Source organism: Mus musculus, chromosome 8 (assembly GCF_000001635.26).
Source record: "Mus musculus strain C57BL/6J chromosome 8, GRCm38.p6 C57BL/6J".
Classification (NCBI taxonomy): Eukaryota; Metazoa; Chordata; class Mammalia; order Rodentia; family Muridae; genus Mus; species Mus musculus.
Window position 1 is genome coordinate 38,252,705 of NC_000074.6, and position 27,675 is coordinate 38,280,379.

The 27,675-nt window shown below is 35.9% G+C and overlaps 1 protein-coding gene across 3 annotated transcripts in view; it reads right to left on the bottom strand.

The window, feature by feature from the left end:
• Sgcz (sarcoglycan zeta) overlaps positions 1-27,675 on the bottom strand; it is a 1,143,866-nt gene that overhangs the window by 734,865 nt on the left and 381,326 nt on the right. The gene's annotated exons all lie outside the window — the stretch shown is intronic.

The following is a 27,675-nucleotide window of genomic DNA, read 5'->3' on the forward strand; positions in this document are numbered from 1 at the left end:
TTTGACTTTATATTATCTACCTATATTTACAGAAGTGACTCTCACAGAATCATGAAAATGCAAGTGAATTACATTAATGTCACCTTGCTCTTTGTATATATCTTTTCCCCACCATTGCTCAAGTAATTAATGAAACCACAGATATTGTTCCTTCAACACATGAGTTTTAATAAACAGGTAATATTTATAAATTTATTTGAAAAATAGTTTCTCATAACACTCCATTTAAAATAAGAAAACTTCATGTAAATGCATATTACAGAATATAAGTTAACACATAGAAATTTGTTATTTTTATTTACTTAAGTCATCTATTTTTCACCCAGAATAGAAAGCATCAAAAATATAAAGATATGAATAATTATTTTGTACTACACAAAAATAGAAACTACACAATTTAAGGTACTTCTAATATAGATACATAAAATGCAGCACTTTATTTTTTTTTTTAAGACCAAGAAATTATTTTCCCTTATTCTTAAATATTCCTTCTGGATATGATCCTGTTAAATAGAAAATATCTTAAACATGTAAAAGTTTCTATGTTAGCAAAAGTTAAAAGACCAAGAAAGAATTGTTAGTTACTGTGATTCTTAGGGTATTATTATTATTATTATTATTATTATTATTATTATTTTGGGAATACTGGCAAAAATTTTGTTTGCTATATAATTTTTATTTGTTTTGTAATATTTTAAATTTTTTCTATACTAGTTTTCTTTCTGTAGCCCTGGTTACCCTGGAGCTGGATCTGTGGATCAGGCTTGCCTCAAAGTCACAGATATGGCCTCTTTCTAATATCCTGGGATTAAGGGTGTAGGCCAGCACCTGCGTAATACATGTTTAATTGAAATGGAAGATATCATGTAATCCATTATATAAACAAACTCAAAGACAAAAACCACATGATCATCTCGTTAGATGCAGAAAAAGCATTTGACAAGATCCAACACCCATTCATGATAAAAGTTTTGGAAAGATCAGGAATTCAAGGCCCATACCTAAACATGATAAAAGCAATCTACAGCAAACCAGTAGCCAACATCAAAGTAAATGGAGAGAAGCTGGAAGCAATCCCACTAAAATCAGGGACTAGACAAGGCTGCCCACTTTCTCCCTACCTTTTCAACATAGTACTTGAAGTATTAGCCAGAGCAATTCGACAACAAAAGGAGATCAAGGGGATACAAATTGGAAAAGAGGAAGTCAAAATATCACTTTTTGCAGATGATATGATAGTATATATAAGTGACCCTAAAAATTCTACCAGAGAACTCCTAAACCTGATAAACAGCTTCGGTGAAGTAGCTGGATATAAAATAAACTCAAACAAGTCAATGGCCTTTCTCTATACAAAGAATAAACAGGCTGAGAAAGAAATTAGGGAAACAACACCCTTCTCAATAGTCACAAATAATATAAAATATCTTGGCGTGACTCTAACTAAGGAAGTGAAAGATCTGTATGATAAAAACTTCAAATCTCTGAAGAAAGAAATTAAGGAAGATCTCAGAAGATGGAAAGATCTCCCATGCTCATGGATTGGCAGGATCAACATTGTAAAAATGGCTATCTTGCCAAAAGCAATCTACAGATTCAATGCAATCCCCATCAAAATTCCAACTCAATTCTTCAACGAATTGGAAGGAGCAATTTGCAAATTTGTCTGGAATAACAAAAAACCTAGGATAGCAAAAAGTCTTCTCAAGGATAAAAGAACTTCTGGCGGAATCACCATGCCAGACCTAAAGCTTTACTACAGAGCAATTGTGATAAAAACTGCATGGTACTGGTATAGAGACAGACAAGTAGACCAATGGAATAGAATTGAAGACCCAGAAATGAACCCACACACCTATGGTCACTTGATCTTCGACAAGGGAGCTAAAACCATCCAGTGGAAGAAAGACAGCATTTTCAACAATTGGTGCTGGCACAACTGGTTGTTATCGTGTAGAAGAATGCGAATCGATCCATACTTATCTCCTTGTACTAAGGTCAAATCTAAGTGGATCAAGGAACTTCACATAAAACCAGAGACACTGAAACTTATAGAGGAGAAAGTGGGGAAAAGCCTTGAAGATATGGGCACAGGGGAAAAATTCCTGAACAGAACAGCAATGGCTTGTGCTGTAAGATCGAGAATTGACAAATGGGACCTAATGAAACTCCAAAGTTTCTGCAAGGCAAAAGACACCGTCAATAAGACAAAAAGACCACCAACAGATTGGGAAAGGATCTTTACCTATCCTAAATCAGATAGGGGACTAATATCCAACATATATAAAGAACTCAAGAAGGTGGACTTCAGAAAATCAAATAACCCCATTAAAAAATGGGGCTCAGAACTGAACAAAGAATTCTCACCTGAGGAATACCGAATGGCAGAGAAGCACTTGAAAAAATGTTCAACATCCTTAATCATCAGGGAAATGCAAATCAAAACAACCCTGAGATTCCACCTCACACCAGTCAGAATGGCTAAGATCAAAAATTCAGGTGACAGCAGATGCTGGCGAGGATGTGGAGAAAGAGGAACACTCCTCCATTGTTGGTGGGAGTGCAGGCTTGTACAACCACTCTGGAAATCAGTCTGGCGGTTCCTCAGAAAACTGGACATAGTACTACCGGAGGATCCAGCAATACCTCTCCTGGGCATATATCCAGAAGATGCCCCAACAGGTAAGAAGGACACATGCTCCACTATGTTCATAGCAGCCTTATTTATAATAGCCAGAAGCTGGAAAGAACCTAGATGCCCCTCAACAGAGGAATGGATACAGAAAATGTGGTACATCTACACAATGGAGTACTACTCAGCTATTAAAAAGAATGAATTTATGAAATTCCTAGCCAAATGGATGGACCTGGAGGGCATCATCCTGAGTGAGGTAACACATTCACAAAGAAACTCACACAATATGTATTCACTGATAAGTGGATATTAGCCCCAAACCTAGGATACCCAAGATATAAGATATAATTTGCTAAACACATGAAACTCAAGAAGAATGAAGACTGAAGTGTGGACACTATGCCCCTCCTTAGATTTGGGAACAAAACACCCATGGAAGGAGTTACAGAGACGGAGTTTGGAGCTGAGATGAAAGGATGGACCATGTAGAGACTGCCATATCCAGGGATCCACCCCATAATCAGCATCCAAACGCTGACACCATTGCATACACTAGCAAGATTTTATTGAAAGGACGCAGATGTAGCTGTCTCTTGTGAGACTATGCCGGGGCCCAGCAAACACAGAAGTGGATGCTCACAGTCAGCTAATGGATGGATCATAGGGCTCCCAATGGAGGAGCTAGAGAAAGTAGCCAAGGAGCTAAAGGGATCTGCAACCCTATAGGTGGAACAACATTATGAGCTAACCAGTACCCCGGAGCTCTTGACTCTAGCTGCATATATATCAAAAGATGGCCTAGTCGGCCATCACTGGAAAGAGAGGCCCATTGGACTTGCAAACTTTATATGCCCCAGTACAGGGGAACACCAGGGCCAAAAAGGGGGAGTGGGTGGGCAGGGGAGTGGGGGTGGGTGGATATGGGGGACTTTTGGTATAGCATTGGAAATGTAAATGAGTTAAATACCTAATAAAAATGGAAAAAAAAAAAAAAGAAATGGAAGATATCACTGATTTTCTCACTTTATTTCTTCTAGCCCTCCTATTTAATACTCACTGGAGCCCCTCCCACACCCATTAGTGTCTTATGACAATAGTCTCTATCATTATTATTATTATTATTATTATTATTACTATTACTACTACTACTACTATTGAAAATATATTGTGCATGTACAAATATACATATCAGCACTACTTTCATACTCCATTTTTGTTGAAGTCGTCTATATAGTTTCAAGACTTACCCCTTTCGATTGGACAAACACTAATGTGGCTTATCTCTAGGAGAGTTTAATTCTCCTTTTCCCTGCAGTCATTAGTTTACTTTACTTTTATTTTATATTTAGGGGTGCTTTGCTTGCATATATGTCTGTGAACCAACTACATTCTGTGCCATCACAGGTCAGAAAAGGGATGAGATGCCCTGGAATTGGAGTTACAGATGAACTTTAGCCATCATTGTGTTGCTTGGGGTTCAATCCAGGTCTTCAATGCTTTTAACTCCTGAGCCCTCTATCTAACTCCTACTTTTATTATTTTATATGATGGTTATACTAGCCTAGGTTAACTGGCTAATAAGGCATTTTGTTTAGATCTGAAAGAAGAACTCCAGAGTAAGTTCCTCTTCACCCTTCCCTTTTCCCTTGTAGTAATACAGACATGCAGTTTGCTATAGGAGTCTGGCCAGTCTTTGGGAATGCTTCTCTTGAAAAATTCCTCTTTAATTTATCTAGTTAATTCTTTCTCTCTGGATGCTACTGTAATATGATTTACAAGTGTTTCTATTCTTGTATTGTACAATTGTCTGTACAGTGTGCTCGTTTTAAACAGGTCCACCCTAGTTTGTTTTATAATCCTGAATTAAAGTCAGTTAACCTATCCTGTATGGTGTTTCCTATTTGTATGCTGTCATGCTGCTCATCCCGGTTTGTGTTGAGTATTCAATCTGTGTGCTTTTCCCTGGGCAAGAATGCTTCTCCTGTTCTAGCAATCTTTAGTTACCTCTAGTTGTCTATGTGGGCTTGAGGCCTCATTGGCTTGGCTCTATTCATTTTGACATGTTTGTTGGTATTGTATTTAGAAATAGATATTCATTTAACAGTAAATAATAAAAAACGTAGGCAATAAATTTGAAAGAGAGCAAAGAGAGGAACATGGGGGTTTAGGGAAGAGCTAAATGATGTAAATTATATTATAATCTCAAAAAAAAGAAATAAGTTTTAAAAATTCTGTTGGGTAGAATGGTTTGTGTGCGTGGGGGGGATCAGAGAGGAATAAAGATAATAGGGAATAATGTGATCCAGGAATTAACTCTCTCTCTCTCTCTCTCTCTCTCTCTCTCTCTCTCTCTCTCTCTCTCTCTCTCTCTCTCTCTCTCTGTGTGTGTGTGTGTGTGTGTGTGTGTGTGTGTGTGTGTGTGTAGAAAGAATACATAAAATGTCACAGCAATAAAAATGTGTTTTTTAAGTATCACATTTGACTCTCAGATTGGTGAATAGATTATGATCATTTGATCCAGCTGATAATCAGCCTTGGCTAGGAGGTCAACTTGTGGCCTCTCACGTCCAGGCAATCTTGCCAGCCACAATGTGGTATTTCCAACACAGACAAACTGAAGCCAAATCCCAGAAGTTATCAGAAATACTGAAGGGAAGCATATGGTCAGACTGCAGTTGTATTATTGCAGAACCCCACAGAGGCAGGAGTCTTAGGAATTTTTCCCAGAAATATACCCCCTTTGGTTTTCGTGATCGTGAAGGCAGTGCATGCCCTGTAACATAATGGCAATGTCAAGTTTCATGGGCAGCAGTGTGATCACTTTTTTGCCAGCATGTAGTGTACTTGATAGAATTCGAAGGCTTTCATTTCTTGTGACTTGTGCTCTTGGTGATTTGACATTAGGGTACAATAGGAACATGCCCAACTTTTCACTATGGGCCTCCCTGAATTTTTCAAGACAGTTTGCAAGTGATAACAAACAGTGCTCTGCTATAGTTACTGACAATTCAATTACTGTCTGAAGCACATTATTTCTCCAGCGTTTCTACTTGAAGTGTTTATACCTCTGACCAGCACTTTTAAAAATGAACTGAAATAAAACATATTGTAAAATATAGAGAGAAGGATTAAGGGTGAGGCCTGGAATGATAATATAAATTCCATTCTAATATGCTACAAGTTAAACTCATCTTATCACCAAATGTTGTTCTAGAATCATAATCTACTGGCAGTCATTTTTATGCTTTGAATTTACCTATGCCATTTCCCTTATTTAGGTTTGATTATCCCTAAATTTGGTACACAAATCTTTTTACAGACTATCCATGTTATCTAATTCTTTAAGTTTTTGTTTTCTTTGTTTCAATATTTCTCCTTTTGACCTGACATTATATTTTGTGGCCCCTTCCTATGTTTGTTGTATAATACATGGAAATGAAGATACAAGGATAAGCTGCATGACATTTACATTCTGATAAAACTTTGCACTGCAGAAGAGCAATGCTACGTGGTGGATAAGAACAGCTCTTTCTCTAACAACACACGGTAATAGACAGCATGAATCTCAAAAACCATATATGCCCTATTGTAAACAGCAACACAATACGGAGTACCTGATGGTCATGGTGCCTCATTCTTGGCTTGTTTAAATAACGAACCTTAAAAGAACACAGGCTACATTTCTTTTAAATAAAAGGAGTGTCTTCATCCGTTCCTAGAACCGTGAAACCTCATCCTAAGAAGTAGTTTTACGTGTATAATGGCAACCTCTACTAAAACACATGTTCTAAAAGCAAGAACTTGAGCTATTTTCAATTCTTAACAATATCCCATTATCGTTAATCAGCTCATTTCCAAGAAAAATACCAGCTAACAGAAATCTGGTCCAAGAAAATCTACTAACCAAGCTGTATAGAGAAAACAGAGTGGATGGGGTGTAGGAAGCCTGGCAGCTGGAAGTCAGCAGAGAGCTAAGGAAGGTGAGCCAGGAGAGTGAGGAACCTGCTCACAGCTCAGCAGCCTGCGAGTAATCAGATGTGGCAGCCTGGATCTTTGCAAGCAGATTCCATACTTTAGCAGCAGCAACTCATGTTGAAAACCAGTCTCCCCTTAAATAGTTAGACGTGTATTCTTTCTCAAAGCACACATTTAAATTTGGACTCCAATGGTATTTTGAAATGCAAGGGTGTGATTATACATTTGTCAATTGCCTGGGCACGGTCTGTGCATCTCCTCTATGGGTGGCTGCACTGGACAAGAGACACCTTTGGTCCAGCCAGTTATGTGATAATTCAACAACCATGTCTTGCACTGGAGATGCTGACAAAGTCAGGAAAATTTCTTCACCATGGACATTTCAGTGAGATAGCAGCTATGTGTCTCCACACAGCCTGGGCTCAGATGGGTCTGGAATTAATCCTTACACACTGCTGATTCCATCTTGAATTGGAGTTTTATCTCTGAATATGTTAGTTCTCATGAAATCAATGAGGTAATGGATATTTTTATAACCTGTGAGCTATCCATATTACAGAAAGGTTCAAATGAATCTATAAGGTATGTTCTTCAGCATGTCCACAAGATGTTTAAATATGGTGAAAATATAATATCATTTACAACAAAATTGCCTTCTTTCTACAGTAAAAACTTCTTTCTAAAGTATTCCAACTAAGGTCTTTGACATGTTGTCCTTTTATTAACAAGTCTCACTGAATATGGTAACCTAGACATCAACAGCTACAATTCATCATTATCTTTTCTGACAATCTTTTTACTTAGAAAGCTGAATGAAGTATTGTTCATAGAATGAACATAGAACAGGGAGGGATTTGTGCAGCAATTTTGCTGTTCTGGTAAGTCTGAAATGCATATGTATATAAAAACTATAAAGTGTTAATTGTGCCTTTCAGTGATTCCTGCTTACTTGTAAAATCATCATATAATTTAAATTGAAATTGATATTGTGGATTACAAATATGAGTGTTTGTAAAAAATTTTAAAAATATTTATAAAAATGATTGGAAATATTAACCTTTTCTTTGCATAGATTATCACTACATAGCAAATAAAAAGACCTTAACTCATTCAGAGAGTATGCTTGGATACGGGGAAGAGGTTGATCATTTAGAAGCTTAGATTTGAACAGAGGATTTTTTTTATTTTCATTTTTAGTGGGTTTTTTCCTAATTCTCTTCTTTGTACTTCATACTTGTAGATAATGCTGCTAAATGTCTCAAGTCAGGTGATGTAGATGTAGATGTAGATATAGATATATATAGATATCATCATCACATCCATGGTGAAGGACTAGAAGATGTCTAGGAATGCACAAATTATATGGCAAAATAACATCAATACCAAAATTATGTCAAGAAGCAAGACCAAGTAAGTTACAGTAATTTTTTTGCAAAAACAAAAATAATCTGTGATGACATTATCTTGCCTTTATAGAAAAGTAATAAGTACCCATTCTTAAAACATTTTTCACACATTCATTTTAGTTTTCTTTAAGCATAAGTTGGCTATTACAGAAATGCTGGGAGAAGAAATGGACTAGCACTTTCATTCAGGTTTATTGGCCCTTCTTCTCTTTAATATCAAAGACAGCAAGAAGAAATCTGCTTTCTCAGTCAACATCTGCATAGCAGAAAGCAGCAACCCATCATTATAGACAGTAGACTTAGAAAGCTCGGATGCTTTCACCATTTAAAGGAATAGAGCATCAGCTCCCTCAGAATGTTGCAGCAAACTCACTACAAAGCTGACTTTGAACTCATACCATTTCAAGCCAGAAGGAGATAATTTGAAAAGCTGTCCGTCGAACTTTGAGGAGCTTAAATATGGATTCATCATTGGACTTTTCATCTTACATACCTAAAAATATCAGAAAGCTTGCCCATGCTTGCTCTACTGGGGACTGATGGGCAGGATTTCCACTCTGACCTTAGTCCAGTGTCTTTCTGCTATCCACCAACCGGAGGGCTGTTAAGCTTGCACATAAGCTATGTGCTGCCCTGGGATTGTGATGCACTCCTTATAGGTAATCTAGATAATGAAGCTTCTATTATTTTAACACTAAGGAATCATCCATGAACAAGTAAAATTAGCACTGGTCCTCCTATCAAACACCAACATTTTCTCCCTTCAAAGAGCCTGAGCCCAGAAATTAATTGCCTTGAAGAAATGTGTTTACTCTACTGGGTCTTTGTGCAGATTGCAAAGTGTTCCTAGTGATAAAGACATCGAAAGCTGCTCAAGAATAGGGATCACCAGTCTCCTGGACAAGGCTGAGTGGATAGAATTAGCCATATGACTCAAGGACTTTTTGTAAGTTCAGAATTATGTTAATTAACTCAGGGGGCAAATGATACCTTTTGTGAATAAATAGGTAGTTCTCTTCCAACATGTGACAATTTCACTTTTTCTGAGTGCCAGCAGCAGATAACACTCTGCTCAGTACAAAGTATTTCCGAAGACATTTAAGAAGTTAAAATTCATCAGCAGAAACCCTGTAATAAAATAAAAACATGAGGCTCTCCTTGGCCTTACCTATTTCCTTAACAATATAATCTTCTGCCTTTCTTATTTCATACATTCACCTACCATAGGTGTTCCCAGCTACTTTCTTCTTATATTCCAGTTTAACACTGTGTAATTTGGAACAAACTTTTTACCTAATAGTGGCCCTGGTGACCTTGTTTTTCTTTTTCTTTACATGTCTCTCTGCTTCTTCAAAAGCTCTCTGCCTTACCTCTTTATAATGAGATTCAAAACCTCACTGGCATTCTTTCTCTGTGTTGAGGAAAAGAGAGCACCATAAACTCCCATGAGCTTTCCAAATGTATATTCAGGTAACAAGACGATTTGACTATGACCACTTGAAGAATATAACACATCCATTTGTTCTTTGAGTGTGCATACAGGCATCTACCATTTCATAAACGCTGACCTAATTTGGAGTCCACTGGGCAGTGAAGTTCAATGGCCATATGTTTGTTGGATGGACTTCTGTGGCCTGGGCCACTGTTTGCTATGCACCTGGGGAACTAGACAATTAGAAGGATCCTCTGGAACAACACTTGTAAAACATAAACATCCTTGGCAAATATATAATAACTGGTTAATTTATAAAAATGCCTATGGAGGTAGATGCTTATCACCATATGGCACTTGAGGGACCACTCCATGGTAAAGTGGTTCTGCAAGCACCAAACTGAAGAAATTCCAAATTTCTGAAGAAAATTGCATTCTAGGTGATTTAAGATGTTAATTTTATTCTTTATCGAAGATTGTTAATAAAGTTCTATTTGCTTTCTGACTTAAACCTTGAAGCATAGAGTTAGGAAAAGTATCTCCACAGGTTACACACTTATATTAAATTTCTTTTGTTTCTGGCAAAATGCAATAAAATTTTCTTATGATTACAATAAAGGGTGTGTGGCGTTATTTCTGGGCCTTTAAATTTAAAGCAGCATTTTGGCAATTTCCCTTCATCTAAATGTTGACAATTTTTAAAAGTCTCTAGTTAACTATATTACTTATCTTAAAATAACTCTCCTCCCAGGGACAGGAATAAATATACAGGGTTATTACTATAGATTAATAGCTGTGATTTCCCTTTCGTTCTTTTACTATCAACTCATAGAATTCAATAACATGATGATGATGATATTCTAATGATAAAGAAGAAGAAGGCATATACAGTCTATTCTTACATATTGGTCTCTATTCTTTTACAAGCTGATGTATCAGCTCCAGAGTTTCCATATTATAAGATATTTGGAGGTTACAATCTCCCTGGCATACAAAAACCTACTTTGCGTGAAGAATAATGATAAGTCTTGGGAACAAAGCAGATGAAATACATTCGTAGCTTCCACCCACATGTCAGCTGGCAGCTATGCTCTCTTTGTAATATGCCTGGTTCTTTCACCTTCTCTTCTGGCTCTATTGTCCCTTACCATTCTAGACTAGACATAGTCTTTATTTAAGCCATCAGCCCAGCTTTAGTGCATGTTAACTAAAATCCTGACCAAAATATAAATTCCATGACAATTTATTTACTGTTTATCCACCAAACAGTAGCACTTTGTAATATCTTTAATTTTTTAGGTGCTACTGCACTAAATGAGAAGAATAAAAATTAATTAATAGAATGACTAAATTAGGTGACTGATATCCTTTAACAAAAAATATTTAATTTCAGTATGAATACTGTTTTACATAGACTAATTCAAGTCTAAGCATTATACTTACCAATATGAAATTGGCAAAAAGCACAAGTCCAGAAAAATGTGAATTTAGAGAAACTATAATGATTGTATTCTGTTACACAAACTTCATTTTATAAGTAACCACAAAGCTCCACTATTTGACACTGTGAAATATATTAATTATACCACCTTTCATCTATTGTTTCTCTAAGACATTCAAAAGTATTAGTAGTTCTGTCTATAAGTTTAAGTATTTTTATTACAAAAGTGCTTGCTATTAACATCTAGAGTTGATAAAGAAATGCACTATTTAATTGGAGTTACACACTGGTAATAGAGTCAGCATTTTCCATTAAATGAAAAGTAGCCCTTGGAGAAAAAGTCTCATTTCTGGATTAACAAGAATAAAATTTAGAGATGTATAAGCAACTCTTTAAATCATACAATGTTAGCATAAGTGATTCTTAGAGCCCAGTATAACCAGAAGGCAGTATGGATCCATACCTATTCAACTAAATGCCTTTGCTTTTCTTCAAAATGCTTTGTAAAGACAGAGAAGGGAGAGCAATAGGATACTTGATGCAGTTAATGAACTAGTTTCAATCTTTTTGAATAGGCCCCTGTTACTTTAGCCATTTTTAAAACCTATCTACTGGCTGGCATGTGGCCTGATGATAATAGAATATATATATATATATATATATATATATATATATATATATATATATATATATATATAGTTATGATATTTCTCATATTTGTGGCTCTGAGCTTAGTCTTTAATGGCTGAGCCATCACTCTAGCACAAAATTGGCTAGGTCTTGGAACCATGGTCTTGGGAGTTAGATATATAGAAACATCAATTTTTACTTTAATAGATGTATTTAAATACTCAACCAATTTGATGAATTATGAAAAGTTCCAGAGAGCAGATAGTTTTTTGTCATTAGTTACAGTGTCAAAGTTTGGTTAAATTATTTTTTAGTATTTTGTTTTATAAATCTAGCATCCAACTAATGAGGAAAGGACTTTACATATGCTAAAATGCTTGCTAGTTGCAGACATGGTCAAGGCTTGATTGAGGATGTAAAGAATAGTATAACTAGGAGACTGAGAAAGATGACCTGAAATCCCATGAGGGTAACTATTTTTTAAATGTCATAAGAGACAATGCAATAGATAAATATTAGATGCATATAGTAGTTTAACCTAATTATATTAATAAAGTATAAAACTTTTTATCCTATATTGTATTACCCTCAATCATACTGAGTTGTAGATTGCCTCTATGATATTGAATATTTTATAGACTTCATTATTGATTTTTCATGACCTCAATAGTTTAATATTATCTGTAGAAAGTGACTTTTTTGAAGTCAGATAGATTAAAAAGAATGCAGATGTTCCTTATTTAAGATCAAGAGATGTGATCTTTCAGGGGTCAACTTAAATAAGCTCATGGGTGAATTAGACTAAACAGTAGAACAAAATGTCCACATTAAGTCAAGGCTGGAGTCCAGCCCTAGGCAAGGTAGGATAACATCAAGTAGGTTCTCACTGCTATTTTCTATGTGACCACAGATCCTTCAGCTATTATTGCTTGGCCGCACTCATATAGATATTATTTAATGACTTTGATTTAGTATTGAAAACACTTGGCTTGATGCATACTTAACTAAAAAAAGTACCTTCAGAATCGAATTCATATTTCACAACAGTTAGTTTTACAAGTAATTTTGGTACCATCTTTTTTTGTATCTATAGAAATCTATAACTTAAATAAAAAGAAATACTGTATGATAGTTTATGGTGTTATTTATCATGCTCATAAAATCTAGCAATGAACATGACATCCCATTCAGCTGTCTGTGGAGATCTAATTCCATTTTCTTATGATTACAGAAGAAATAATCCTCTGGACTATCCCCTTTCACTTCTCCCTGGAAGTAGTTTATTTATTTCAATACCTTTATGTAGAAATTGGTCTTATTATAGCCTAACTTACAGCTCTGCTACATGACTTAGTTAGACATAATAACTTACTGGGTACTTTTGGAAAATCAATTCCATGCCTATGTAGTCAATAGAACTTAGTGCATCACTCTTAACTGGCCTCTCACGGAAGTACTTCCCAGTAAAGCTAGTTCCAATTTTATGAAAAAAATACTGTTTACAAATAAAGTTGTTCGAGTGGTGGGTTAAACTTGTATTTATTTACCAAATAGATGAATTTTTAAAGCTATTATAAGTTACTTTTTTTACTTTGACTAAAGGATCACAGATGAGAAAAGTATATTTATACAGAGATAGCTTTTATTTTGTTTCACTTCGATGTCTCTTTTGTTTGCAGATTCTATCCATTATTCTGAGAGCAAATCTAGACTGAGTGGGTAAATTGCTTCTCTTATGCCCAGTGACAATGGTATAGACCAGATGCACATCTGTCATGTATATATATATGTATGTATGTGTATATATATATATATATAAATTGGTCTTATTATAGCCTAACTTACAGCTCTGCTACATGAATATATATATTGATCCTTGTAAAAAAAGAGTTTCAAAAAAAACTGTTCTGCCTCCCATGTTAGACAAGAATATTAAAATGGCATATTGTATGTCTCCCTTGTATATTTCATTCCTATTTTCCCTACATTTATTCCATCAGCAGTCTATCTATCATAGTAAAGAAACATTTCAGATGTACCTAAAGCCCTGAAGCAATTGATTTTGGGAATATTATGTTACATAGGTTGAGCCTGACCTACTTAAGTGAGGCAGTAATTTAGCTCTGAGAAAAATCCAAAGCATAAGAAAATGTCTTAGTCCTTCTTCACTGCTATAAACTGAGATAAATTTAACAAAATTACAGGACAAGAATTTGTTTCAATGTATTTCAAGTTCTAGAGACTGACACATTCAATCAAATTTTAGGTTTAGTGTCTGTTCTGAACTTAATCAGCTTTCCAGACACTTCTTACTACCACTGAACTAGAGATGAAGATTTAACTGGCTTTCAGAAAGAATACATATTCAAGCCATTGCTTAGAAAGTTGAAATGGAAATTCTTTTGTAAGTTGAAAGAGGCAAGAACTGAGTCTAGTATCAGGCAGCTCCTAAAAGACAGCACACCTTGGAAGAAGGGAAAGAATGAAATTCATACCCGATAAGTAAATTCCGTCATACTTCAATAAGTTTGGGAAGCACTCCACTGTTGTAAATGGGAATGCATCCTGTCAGCAGTTTGGTTTTGATGATGTAAGAACCTAAAATGACAAACCATTTCTAACCTTGATTTTGTTCTATAGACTGAGCTTATAAGTAGCTATAACTCTAAGCTGCTGAATATGTGCCCCTTTTCTTATAAAGGAACAGTAGAATAACCCGGAAAAAACACAGGGATAAAAGACACTAGATACAGCATGGTAGCTAGAGGTAGTACAACTTCAGAGCCACAGTACAACAGAACATCACATGCCCATTCAAAGAAATATGGTCTCACCATGAGCAAGCACTGTAGAGCACAACACATCTGCCCTGGCCTCTGATTGGCCTCCTTGTGATTAGTCTTACAAAAATGATGGTTGGCAAAATTGGCTACATGTATGGTCTCATCTGAAAAGCCCCTATAAAGGCAGCGAAAGGGCATAAGCCCAATTCAGGAAACTCTGATACAGTCCTGGAACTCCTCATGCTTTCTCTAAGTTAACTCAAGAATAATTCTCTCCTCCATTCACGTTTACGCAGTAACCAAACTTTGCCCAAGTGATATTTCCAGTTTCCATTGATTTGCACTTCCCTACAAAGTCTGCATATAACAATCAATTGCCTTGTAATATGCCCTGTGTGATCTCTACTGCTTCTTGTTTATGGAGATTTTCTCTGACAGTGATAAGAACCTGGGAACTCTGGGTAGAAGTTTCAGTCTAGCCACTCCATGTCTTTTATGTCCACAGCATTTCACCATTAGCAGTAGTAGAAAGCCAATACTTTTGGTTAACATAGCTCAGGAGAACATCGACCTTTTAGGTGGATGAAATATGTGGGTCTATAGTGAGACAGAAGTAATGTATGGAATAGTAACAGATGTATACTTACGATATAGCAAGCCTATAAGGAGCATGTCTACTTACTACCTGATGGCAGTCAGAAGAAGAGTCACACATGAAACCAGCCAAGCTTCAAACTATAGTTCCTTCATCTGTGAAATCAGAGGCTAGAGACTCGCCTCTCCAGAACTCATTTCATGATGAAAAACCAAAATGATAGTAGTTGGAAAATAAAAGCACAGGCCATGATACAGTGTATATATATATATATATATATATATATATATATATATATATATATATATATATATATATATATATATATTAATTACTTGGAAAAAAAGAAAAACCTGGGGTTAAATTCTAGCTATATTATAAACAAGCTCCATAATCTTGAGAGAATGATTTCATTCTTGGACACTATTTCTGCTGTTTGGAAAGGGAGACCAATATTATTCTAACCTAAAGTTCTTTGTAAAGATCAAAAGAGTTTTGGGAATTGACATTCAGAAGGGCAGAGTGATAAATTCTCCCAAACAATAGCAAAGTGGAACAACTAATGAATACAAACCATTTCAGCAGCCTTGGAATTAACAAGAGCCTCAGAAGACACATGCTCTCATCCCTGGAAACCCTAGAAATGTCAAAGCAAATAATACTTTTCTTAAATTTTAGGTCCTATGATCTTCATACATATGTATAATATTAATATCACACAGTGAGCAATCATAAATTGAAGAAGGAAACACATATGAGTAATGTGATAATAATAATGAAAATGGATTTTGAAATGTATGGGCTTCAGGTAAAGTCAGTGCAAGAAGGGAATATATAACTAAGCATGCCAAGGTTAAAGAAAAAAAAAAAAAACAACTCTCCAACCATACAACCTAACCTTTGTCACCTGAAACAAGAAAAAGATTAATATTCTAAAGTGATTAGAATAAATAAAATCAACAATGAAAAAATCATAAGATCAAAAGTTGAATTCTCTCTCCCGTACTTCTTTTTACCCCTCTCTCTCCCAACACACAAAGACACATACACAGTCTATTTATGCACTCTCAATAGACACTTTGAATAGGAAGTTAATTAAAGTATATATTTAGTAAAATGAAATCAAGATAATACACAAAATAAATATACTAAAGAAGGTCAAGACTAAATGGATTATCAGCATAATAATACTTAAATGAGTATTACTATATACACTAAAAGCTTTTGGAATATATTAAAGGTGGTACTCAAATTAAACTGTGTAAGTATTTATAAAGCATGACACACCTTAAGGAAGTAAATAGTAAAGCTGGTTTTCATGGTAAAGATAATCACTTTTAATATCCCATAATCTCTTTATATAGTTTTGCCAGAAATCCATAAACATATCAAACTGAAAATTCTTTCTTTAAAAGTCTCCCATCTCTAAGTTTTAAGATGAAATGTAAATTAAATATCTGAGACAATATAGAACTAAGATGCACCCATAAGTCCACAAAATATAATTAGAAGCTGAACATGGAGAATTGATTTGGACAAGGTATAAACATAATTAACGAGAGGAGGTTGTGACTTTAAAGAGGTGTTGCTGTCTGTAATAACTGAATATTATAAACAAAGTATTCAGTTGAAAGACACGTTGCCACTGAGTCAAGATTTTCAAACCAAAAAATACTCATAGTTAATAAATAGTAAAAAAATTCAACATGATGTGATAACAGGAAAATTCAAATTAAAATGACACTGATATTCTCTACCAACCTTGGCAGAGAGGAAAGAATATTTTATTACTATTGATGGCAGTATAAGCTCATGAAACCACTGTGGAAATCAGTATGAAGATTTCTAAGAAAGATAGAAATAGGTTTACCATATGATTCAACATTACCACTCCTTGGTATATTCCCAAAATGCTATGTATACTGCTATAGAGCTAATTATACATCCACGTTCACTGCTTGTGTATTTACAAGAACTAAGCAATAAAATCAGCCAAGGTGTCCATTAACTGATGAGTGGATAATAAACATATGATATATATATATAAATACAAGGTAATTTTATTCAACTGCAAAGAAAAAGTAAAATTGTGAATATATATATATATATATATATGTGTGTGTGTGTGTATGAAACCAAAAATTATTTTACAGAGTTAGTTAATTCAAGCACAAAAACACAAAGATCACTCTCTCTCAAATGCTGCTAGCAGTGAACTTTTAGATTTCTGTGTTTATCATGGAGTAACCATAGAGACCAAAAAGTTATTGGGATAAAGAAATATCTGAAGGGAAAAGGTATAGTAAAATATTCATAATGTGAAATTGGAAAAGGAAAGCTGTGGGTAGGCAGGTGTACATTCAGACACAGTGTAATGGGTTGAAGAGAGAAGAGTGTGGATAGGCTAGGAAACACAAAAAAGACTTATGAAAAGTTGTGCTAACTTATTGTCTTCTAAGCTAATTAAAAATATAATATTAAAAAAATAAAAGATTGGCTGGACAATACTCCTCATAGGATTAATGGATTATTAATAAAAAAAATAATAGTATTGTTGCGGGAAACCTCCTCAGGAACTTTTCTTCAGGGAGATTCCAGAGGACACCAAAGTAATGCTAGTCCTCCCCATTCCTCTTGGCTGGACATCAGAATTAGATGATAAGATCTGATTATTGAAGACAACACACACTTGGTTGCATGATAAATAAGTATCCAATGGAATTAACACAAATGACACTTGGGCCACATATCCCTAAATTAGACAATTGTGGCACAGCTCTGAGTAATATCATAGAAGAGATAGGCTGAAAACAGGTACTGGAAGATGAGCTTTGTGAAATGTCCTTCTCTGGATGTGACATAGCTGTTGCACCTGTGAACTTGCAGTAGTGATGCCTGCCTGAATGATTCTTCATAAGCCTGCGCTCATCAGAGTTCTACCGTATGTACTCTGGGGAACCCTATGACTTCCTCTCTAGCAGGTGATTTAGATAACAGTCAAGGGGGAAAGCAGTCATACTGTTCAGTGCTGTAGTTGCTCTATCCCAAGTAAATCAACTCCCATCCAGCATTCTGGTCAAAGTGAGTCTAAAGTAGGATTGGACTTGAAAGAATGGCATATGTTGGAGAAGCAAGGAGAGAAAAGAGGTCAAGAAGAGTAACTTTGACTAAAAAATATTGTATTATGAATAAATTACCAAAGAATCAATAAGTTAAAAATTAATCTGAAGCCTTTGTTTTCAAGAAAGAGACAGAAAGAGACATAGAAAGAGAAACACATTTAGACAGGCAGACAGAGACACAGAGACAGAGACAGAGAGAGAGAAAAAGAGAGAGGCAAGCAGAGAGAGAGAGAGAAACACTAGATACACAGAGACATATACACATGAAACACACCACATGTTCAGACAGAGAAGGACAGAAATAGACTAATAAACACAGGCAGAGAGACAAAGAAAAAAATCTTTAGGATTTATCTATGATTTAAGTGTAGATTTTAACCCAAGAAAAAACAAACAAAAAATCTACAATAGTTCTTCAAAGTTAGTTGGACAATAATTTCCTAAACTCTCTTTTTATGATTTCTACTACTTGGTAAAATTCCATGACCAAATGTTAAGTTATGGGAAAAAGATTTATTTTATCTGGCATTTCTAGCAACAGTCCACCAATGAGGAGAAAGTTGCTTTCAGGTTGCTCCTCAGGACTTTCTTTTTTTTTTTTTTTTAGGGTTTTGGTTTTATTACTGTGAAGAGACACCATGAACAAGGCAACTCATATAAAGAAATACATTCAATTGGGGCTGGCTTACAGTTTCAGAGGCTTAGCCCATTACAGACATAGTGGAAAATATGGCACCATCTGGCCATGGTGCTGGAGAGGGAGCTGAGAGTTCTGCATCTTGATCTGAAGGCAGCTGGGAGAGACTATGTGCCACACTGGACGTAGCTTGAGTGACTTCAAAGCCCACTGCCACAGTGACATACTTCCTCCAACAAGGCCACACCTATTCCAGCAAGGTCACATCTCCTCTAACAAAGCCATACTTCCTAATAGTGCCAATCCCCATGAACCAAGCAGTCAAACACAGGAGTCGGGGGGGGGGGGAGCCCACCTATTCAAAGCACCACACATACACATAAAATTTTTAAAAATAACTAAATATATTTAAAATCTATTCTTGAGAAGTGATGTATGTTTGTCTCTTGTTTTCATTTTTAACTATTTTCTACCACCACCACTGACTTATATCAAAGTCCTATTGAGAGTGGAACCAAATAAATACTCATTAAATGAGATACAGATAGGATAAATGAATCAATGAATGAGGGACAGTAACCTAATCAACAGATAAAATACTATGTGTTTTCCCAGAGGCACAAATGATAGCAATTATAGCCACTAATTCCAGGTAAAATAAGCATGTTTTTTTTCTTTTTTTTTCTTTTTTTTCCATTTTTATTAGGTATTTAGCTCATTTACATTTCCAATGCTATACCAAAAGTCCCCCATAGCCACCCACCCCCACTCCCCTACCCACCCACTCCCCTTTTTTGGCCCTGGTGTTCCCCTGTACTGGGGCATATAAAGTTTGCGTGTCCAATGGGCCTCTCTTTCCAGTGATGGCCGCCTAGGCCATCTTTTGATACATATGCAGCTAGAGTCAAGAGCTCCGGGGTACTATTAAAAAGAATGAATTTATGAAATTCCTAGCCAAATGGATGGACCTGGAGGGCATCATCCTGAGTGAGGTAACACATTCACAAAGGAACTCACACAATATGTACTCACTGATAAGTGGATATTAGCCCAAAACCTAGGATATCCAAGATATAAGATACAATTTCCTAAACACATGAAACTCAAGAAAAATGAAGACTGAAGTGTGGACACTATGCCCCTCCTTAGAAGTGGGAACAAAACACCCTTGGAAGGAGGTACAGAGACAAAGTTTAGAGCTGAGATAAAAAGATGGACCATGTAGAGACTGCCATATCCGGGGATCCATCCCATAATCAGCTTCCAAATGCTGACACCATTGCATACACTAGCAAGATTATGCTGAAAGGACCCTGATATAGCTGTCTCTTGTCAGAGTATGCCTGGGCCTAGCAAACATAGAAGTGGATGCTCACAGTCGGCTATTGGATGGATCACATGGCCCCCAATGAAGGAGCTAGAGAAAGTACCCAAGAAGCTAAAGGAATCTGCAACCCTATAGGTGGAACAACATTATGAACTAACCAGTATCCTCAGGACTTTCTTAAGCCACCCAATACTACAAAGGATCACCTGCCAAAGGTTGGCAATGTTGCCCCAACACCCACCCCCAAAAATAAAGAAAAAAAAAAGGAAAAGAAAAAATCTATAAACTTGTCTACAGGCAAGCTGATGGAGGCATTTCCTCAGTCAATCTTCTCTTCACACAGATAAGTCTAGGTATAGCTCAATATAATAAAAACCAATCAGCACATAGATAATATGCTTAAACACAAATAAAACATAATATAATTTAAAATATATAAAATAATATTTTGTTTCACATCAACCTGTATGAACCTCAATTTTTTTTGACACACTGAGAGGTGCCCCTTCTCTTTTAAATTGCCCATATGAGATTTTAAGATAGGGTCAGTTGAGATTCACAATTGAATCTCTCAAACAATTTATTTTTCAAAAAATTAAATTGATCTAATTATTGAAATTGAGTATAGATGTATAGTCTGTACATAAGTATGTACGCATAAGTGCAATTGTTTACAATTGGCCGGGGCTTCTGTTTCCCTGGACCTAGAGTTGTGAGCTACTCGAAATGGGTGCTAGGAAGACAACTCAGACCCTATGCAAGAAGTAAACTCTTTAAACCATTTAGCTATCTCTATATCATTATATATTGATGTATTTCTCATGGAAGAAACAATGAGGCAAATCGTAATTCTAGTACATCTGTGATTCCAGGGATTCAGCCTCTTCCTTTCTGTATTATAAACATGCACCGTGTTTCTTATATGAACATAGATTTGGGAGTTTTATTGATTTGGAATAGAGACTGAGCATCCATTCCTCAAAATCTCTAGGAGAGTAATTTTCAACCTTGCTAATGCTAAGACACTTTGATTTAGTTCCTCAGGTTGCAGTGACTTTCAAACACAAAATTATTTTTGTTGCTACTTTATACTGTAACTTGGCAACTGTTATGACGCATAATATAAATATTTGATACCTAAGATATCCGATATGCTGCTACCTCATAGGGCTCACAATGCATACATTGGGAAGCACTGCCCTTGGAACCCAAGAGTAAGAACAAATTCTCTTCTGAATGAGTGGCTTCTATGCTCCATGCCCTAAGTAGTCAAGCCACGATGTAGGTGCACATAGCTCTTCACAGGAGAAATTTTTATAAACTCTGACAAACCAGACACAGGTTTTTACTTGAACGTTGAAGCAGACTGTTGTTTCTTCTCTTCTCCTTTTCTTTAGTGTAAACCTCAGAAGATCCAAATCGATGCTCAGTATTCAAAATATTCTCTAAAACACTCCTATTTAAGAGACTGTCATATTTTAGACAAATGCTAACTACTTCCCTACAGCTTGTAGATATATTTTCTAAGGCAAATGAAGAGATGCCACAGAGGAAGAAGGGGGTGAGCTGGGATAAAAGGGAGAGTGCACATGTTTTATTAAACAGATTGGGGACATGAGTTACACAGTGGTTCTGACATAGCATTTATTTGGCCTGTATATTTTAATAGGCTGGAAATGAGGACAGATGGCTTATATACAATATCAACATTAAATCTTATCACTGCAAATGGTGTAACAATGTCAAGGATGTTGGTGATCAGAAAAACGTTTGCATATGGAATGAATTTCAGAATTGCTCTGTCAAGAACAATAGGAGAAATGGAGCAGATGAAAAAATTGAATGGAATGATTTCTATGTGACTTGTTATTGTAGAAACATACACAAAATAAGGATTGCCAAAAGCTATATCCCACCAATAATCCATCTTATAGAAAACAACAGCAATGGAATAGAAAGAGGACTGAGGTTTCTGCTTCAAAGTGTTGCAATGTGCAACTGAGGTGGACTCAGTGCTAAGCTCAAACAACTCTGCGATGTAAACTCCAGATTTTCATAAATATATCCGACTATGCTTCTGTTGTTCATTTCTTGTAACTGAGAAGTTCAAGTAGTTTCAACTTTTAAATCTCTTCCTAGGAATAGGGAAAAATGGTAATGAAAGTCTTTTTGAAAATATACATAACTAGACAAATTATTTGTTATTTTAAAAAGTCCAGGGAAAGCTGTTATATCTCTTGGAACTTAAGCTACATACAGGCCGTTGTGAGTTGCTTGAAGAGGATGTTGAGGGATAGGTGTGGTCCCCTGGAAGGGTAGAAAACACCCCTAATATCTTGACTATCCCTCTAGCTACTTTTTTCATATTTTACACTGACATCTACACCAGCCTTTAGTTGTCTCTCATAAATTATTATGTCTACACTTAACAATGGTAGATTACAAACTAGTCACTGGGTAAGAACACATTATTATGAAGAGGCAAGGCATTCCCTCCTGTATATTAATTAACTCTAAGAACCTCCTTTCATACAATATAATGGTTTTAACAATGTATTTTATTTTACTCATGAAAACACATGAACTATTCATAATCCCTTTATACTTATCAGTTGATACTAACTCTAATGATAAAAGTTTCCCCTTATAGGTCTGGTGAGTCAGTTTTATCATAAACTTTCAGTGATGAACTTGGAAAAGAAGAGTCATTTTCACTTGTAGTCTTAGAATGTTCTAGTTCACAGTATGGAGCTTCTGAAAAGATACTATATCATAGCACATGCATGTGGTTAGGCATATTGGTCATCTGAAAGTTGAGTAAAGAACAGTAGGCCAGTAGTCTCTTTCATGGGTATGCTCCCATTGACCTAAGTTCCTCTAACAAGACTATGCCTTCTGAAGGTCCGCATCACATAATAATAAAACTGACTGGAGGATGAAGCCTCCAGGGCCTTTCAAGGCCATCAAACATATAAAATTAGAGCAGCATCTTAATTTTAAATAACTATTGATTGCACAGTATCCCTGTCAATTGTTGCATACAGCTTCTTTTGTATCCACGCAGATTAGCTACTCTTTACTTTCCTCCTATGCTCTTTGATTCACAGTCACAATCCTCCCCTCAGTATGCCCTGTCACTGGTTAGGTTTTCAAGACAAAGGAAGAACTGATTTGAGAGAATATTTTTTAGACAGGCCCCATGCAAGGAAGGAATGGGAAGAAAGCAGATGTGGGCAGAGAGAAATCCAGCTGTGATCTAAATAGATCTTGCCAACTTCAAACAACCACAACAGGAGTTTCGGATCTATAAAGGGCCCATTAGAGACATTTTACTCTGCCCTAGTGGTTGGGAATCTAAATAATAGGCAATGCTTATCACTAGACTAAAGGTCTGGAGTAAAGTGGCTGTTTCCTGTAAAGACAGCATCGGACACCTGATATTTTGTAATTAATCTGCTCAACTTGCCTGAAGGTGTTGCAAATGTCTTGCCTTAAGAGGACATTTGAGGGACAGTTCATACTCATCAAAGGTAAAATCTACCAAGATGAACTCTCAATTCTGAACATCTATACTTCAAATGCAAGGGCATCTACATTCATTAAAGAAACTTTAATAAAGCTCAAAGCACACATTGCAACACACACAAAAATAGTGGGATATTTCAACACCACACTTTCATCAATGAACAGATCACAGAAACAGAAACTAAACAGAGACACGGTAAAACTAACAGAAGTTATGAAACAAATGGATTTAACAGACACCTATAGGACATTTTATCCTAAAACGAAAGGATATACCTTCTTCTCACCACCTCATAGTACCTTCTGAAAAATTGACCATATAATTAGTCACAAAACTGGCCTCAGTAGATACAAAAATATTGAAATTATCCAATGCATCCTATCAGATCACATGGACTAAGGGTAATCGTCAATAACAACATAAATAATTGAAAGCCAGTATTCACGTGGAAACTTAAAAACACTCTCCTCAATGATACCTTGGTCAAGGAAGGAATAAAGAAAGAAATTAAAGTCTTTTTACAATTTAATGAAAATGAAGCCACAACATACCCAAAATTATGGGACACAATGAAAGCACTCCTAAGAGGAAAACTCATAGCTCTGAGTGCCTGCAAAAAGAAACTGGAGAAAGCATACACTAGCAACTTGACAGCACACCTAAAAGTGCTAGAACAAAAGGAAGCAAATTCACCCAACGGGGTAGATGGCAGGAAATAATCAAACTCAGGGCTGAAATCAATCAAGTGGAAACATAAAGAACTATACAAAGAATCAGGCAAACCAGGAGCTGGTTCTTTGAGAAAATCAGCAACATAGATAAACCCTTAGCCCTTGAGGGCAGAGAGAGAGTATCCTAATTAACAAAATCAGAAATGAAAAGGGAGAAATCACAATAGAATCTGAGGAAATCCAAAATGTCATCAGATCCTACTACAAAAGCCTAACCTAAACAAAACTGGAAAACCTGTATGAAATGGACAATTTTCTTTTCTTTTCTTTTTCTTTGTTTGTCTGTTTTTGTTTTTGTTTTTGTTTTTGTTTTTGTTTTTGTTTTTGTTTTTGTTTTTGTTTTGTTTTGTTTTTTTGACACAGGGTTTCTCTGTATAGCCCTGACTGTCCTGGAACTCACTTTGTAGACCAAGCTGGCCTCAAACTCAGAAATCTGCCTGCCTCTGCCTAACGAGTGCTGGGATTAAAGTTGTACGCCAACACGCCCTGCTTAAAATGGACAATTTTCTAGACAGATAACAGGCACCAAAGCTAAATCAGAATCAGTTAACAATCTAAACAGTCCCATATCCCCTTAAAAAAAATAGAAATAGTAATTAATAGTCTCCCAACCAAAAACAATATCCAGGCCCAGATGGGTTTAGTGCAGAGTTCGATCAGACATTCAAAGAAGGCCTAATTCCAATACCCTCAAAGTATTTCACAAAATAGAAACAGAAGTTACTCTACCCAATTCATTCTATGAAGCCGCAATTATTCTGATACCTAAACACACATAGACCCAACAAAGAAAGTGAACTTCAGACCAATTTCCCTTTTGAATATTGATGCAAAAATAGTCAACAAAATTCTTGCAAACTGAATCCAAGAACACATCAAAATGATCATCATGTCAAGTAGGCTTCATCCCAGGGATGCAGGGATTGTTTAATATACAGAAATCCATCAACTTAATCTACTATATAAACAACTCAAAGACAAAAAACACATGATCATCTCATTATATACTGAGAAAGCACTTGACAAAATCTAACACTCATTCATGATAAAAGTCTTGGAAAGATCAGGAATTCAAAGCCCATACCTAAACATAATAAAAGCAATCTACAGCAAACCAGTAGCCAACATCAAACTAAATGGAGAGAAACTTGATGCAATCCCACTGAAATCAGGGACTAGACAAGGCTGCCCACTTTCTCCCTACCTATTCAACATGGTACTTGAAGTCCTAGCCAGAGCAATTCGACAACAAAAGGAGATCAAGGGGATACAAATTGGAAAGGAAGAAGTCAAAATATCACTTATTTCAGATGATTAGATAATATATATAAATGACCCTAAAAATTCCACCAGAGAACTCCTAATCATGATAAACAACTTCAGTGAAGTAGCTGGACATAAAATTAACTCAAACAAATCAGTGGCCTTTTTCTACACAAAGGATAAACATGGTGAGAAAGAAATTAGGGAAACAACACTATTCACAAAAGTCACAAATAATATTAAAAAAACCTTAGTGTGACTCTAATTAAGAAACTGAAAGATCACTGGGTAGTGGTGGAGCATGCCTTTAATCCCAGCACTTGGGACGCAGAGGCAGGCAGATTTCTGCGTTCGAGGCCAGCCTGGTCTACAGAATGAGTTCCAGAAAAGCCAGGGCTACACAGAAAAACCCTGTTTCAAAAAACTAAAAAACCAAAAAAAAAAAAAACCAAAAAAAAGAAAAGAAAGAAAGAAAGTGAAAGATCTGTATGAATCTGTGTGATAAGAAAGTATTCAAGTCTCTGAAGAAAGAAATCGAAGAAGATGGGAAGATCTCCAATGCTCATGGTTTGGCAGGATTAATATAGTAAAAATGCCTAATTTGCTGAAAGCAATCTACAGATTCAATGCAATCTCCATAAAAATTTCAACTCAATTCTTCACAGACATAGAAAGGGCAGTATGGAAATTCATCTGGAATAATAAAAAACCTAGGATAGCAAAAACAGTTCTCAACAATAAAAGAACCTCTGGTGGAATCACGATCCCTGACCTCAAGCTGTACTACAGAGAAATTCTGATAAAACAAAACAAAACAAACAAACAAACAAAAAACTGCATGGTACTGGTACAATGACAAACAGGTAGATCAATGGCATAGAATTGAAGACCGAGAAATGAAACTACATATCCATTGTCACTTAATCTTAGACAAAGGAGCTAAAACCATCCATTAGAAAAAAGACAGCATTTTCAACAAATGGTGCTGGCTTAACTGGCAGTTAGCATGTAGAAGAATGCAAATTCACCCATTCTTATCTCCTTGAACAAAGCTCAAGTCTACATGAATCAAGGAAGTCCACATAAAACCAGATGCATAAAACTTATAAAGAGAAAGTTGGGAAGAGCCTCGAACTTAATGGGCACAAGGAAAATTCCTCAACAGAGAACCAATGGCTTGTTCTGTAAGATCAAGAATTAAAAGCCGGGTGGTGGTGGTGCACACCTTTAATCCCAGCACTTGGAAGGCAGAGGCAGACGGATTTCTGTGTTCAAGGACAGCCTGGTCTACAGTTGAGTTCAAGGACAGCCAGGGCTACACAGTGAAACCCTGTCTTGAAAAACAAAAAACAAAACAAAAAAAAAACCAAAAAAACAAAAAAAAAAACAAAACAAAAAAACAAAAACAAACAAAACAACAACAAAACCTATCAAGAATTAACAAATGGGACCTCATAAAATTGCAAAACTTCTGTAAGGCAAAGAACACTGTCAATAAGACAAAAAGGCAACCAACAGATTGGGAAAAGATCTTTACCATTCCTAAATCCAATAGAGGGCTAATATCCAATATATACAAGGAACTCAAGAAGTTAGACTTCTGAAAACCAAATACACCCTATTTAAAAATGGGGTGCAGAGCTAAATAAAGAACTCTCAACTGAGAAGCACTGAATGACTGAGAAGCACCTAAAAAAAATGTTCAACATCCTTAGTCATCAAGGAAATGCAAATCAAAACAACCTTGAGATTCCACCTCACACTAGTCAGAATGGCTAAGATCAAAAAAAAAAAAACACTCAGAAGACAGCAGATGATGGCGAGGATATGGAGAAAAAGGAACACTCCTCCATTGCTGGTGGGGGATTGCAAGCTGGTACAACCATTCTGGAAATCAGTCTGGTGGTTCCTCAGAAAATTGGACATAGTTCTACCTGAAGATACAGCATATACCCAGAAGATGTTCCAACTGGTAATAAGGACACATGCTCCACTATGTTCATAGCAGCCTTATTTATAATAGCCAGAAGCCGGAAAGTACCCAGATGTCCTCTCAACAGAGGAATGGATACAGAAAATGTGTACATTTACATAACTACACAACTATTAAAAACAGTGAATTTTTGAAATTCTTAGGCAAATGGATGGATCTGGAGGATATTATCCTAAGTG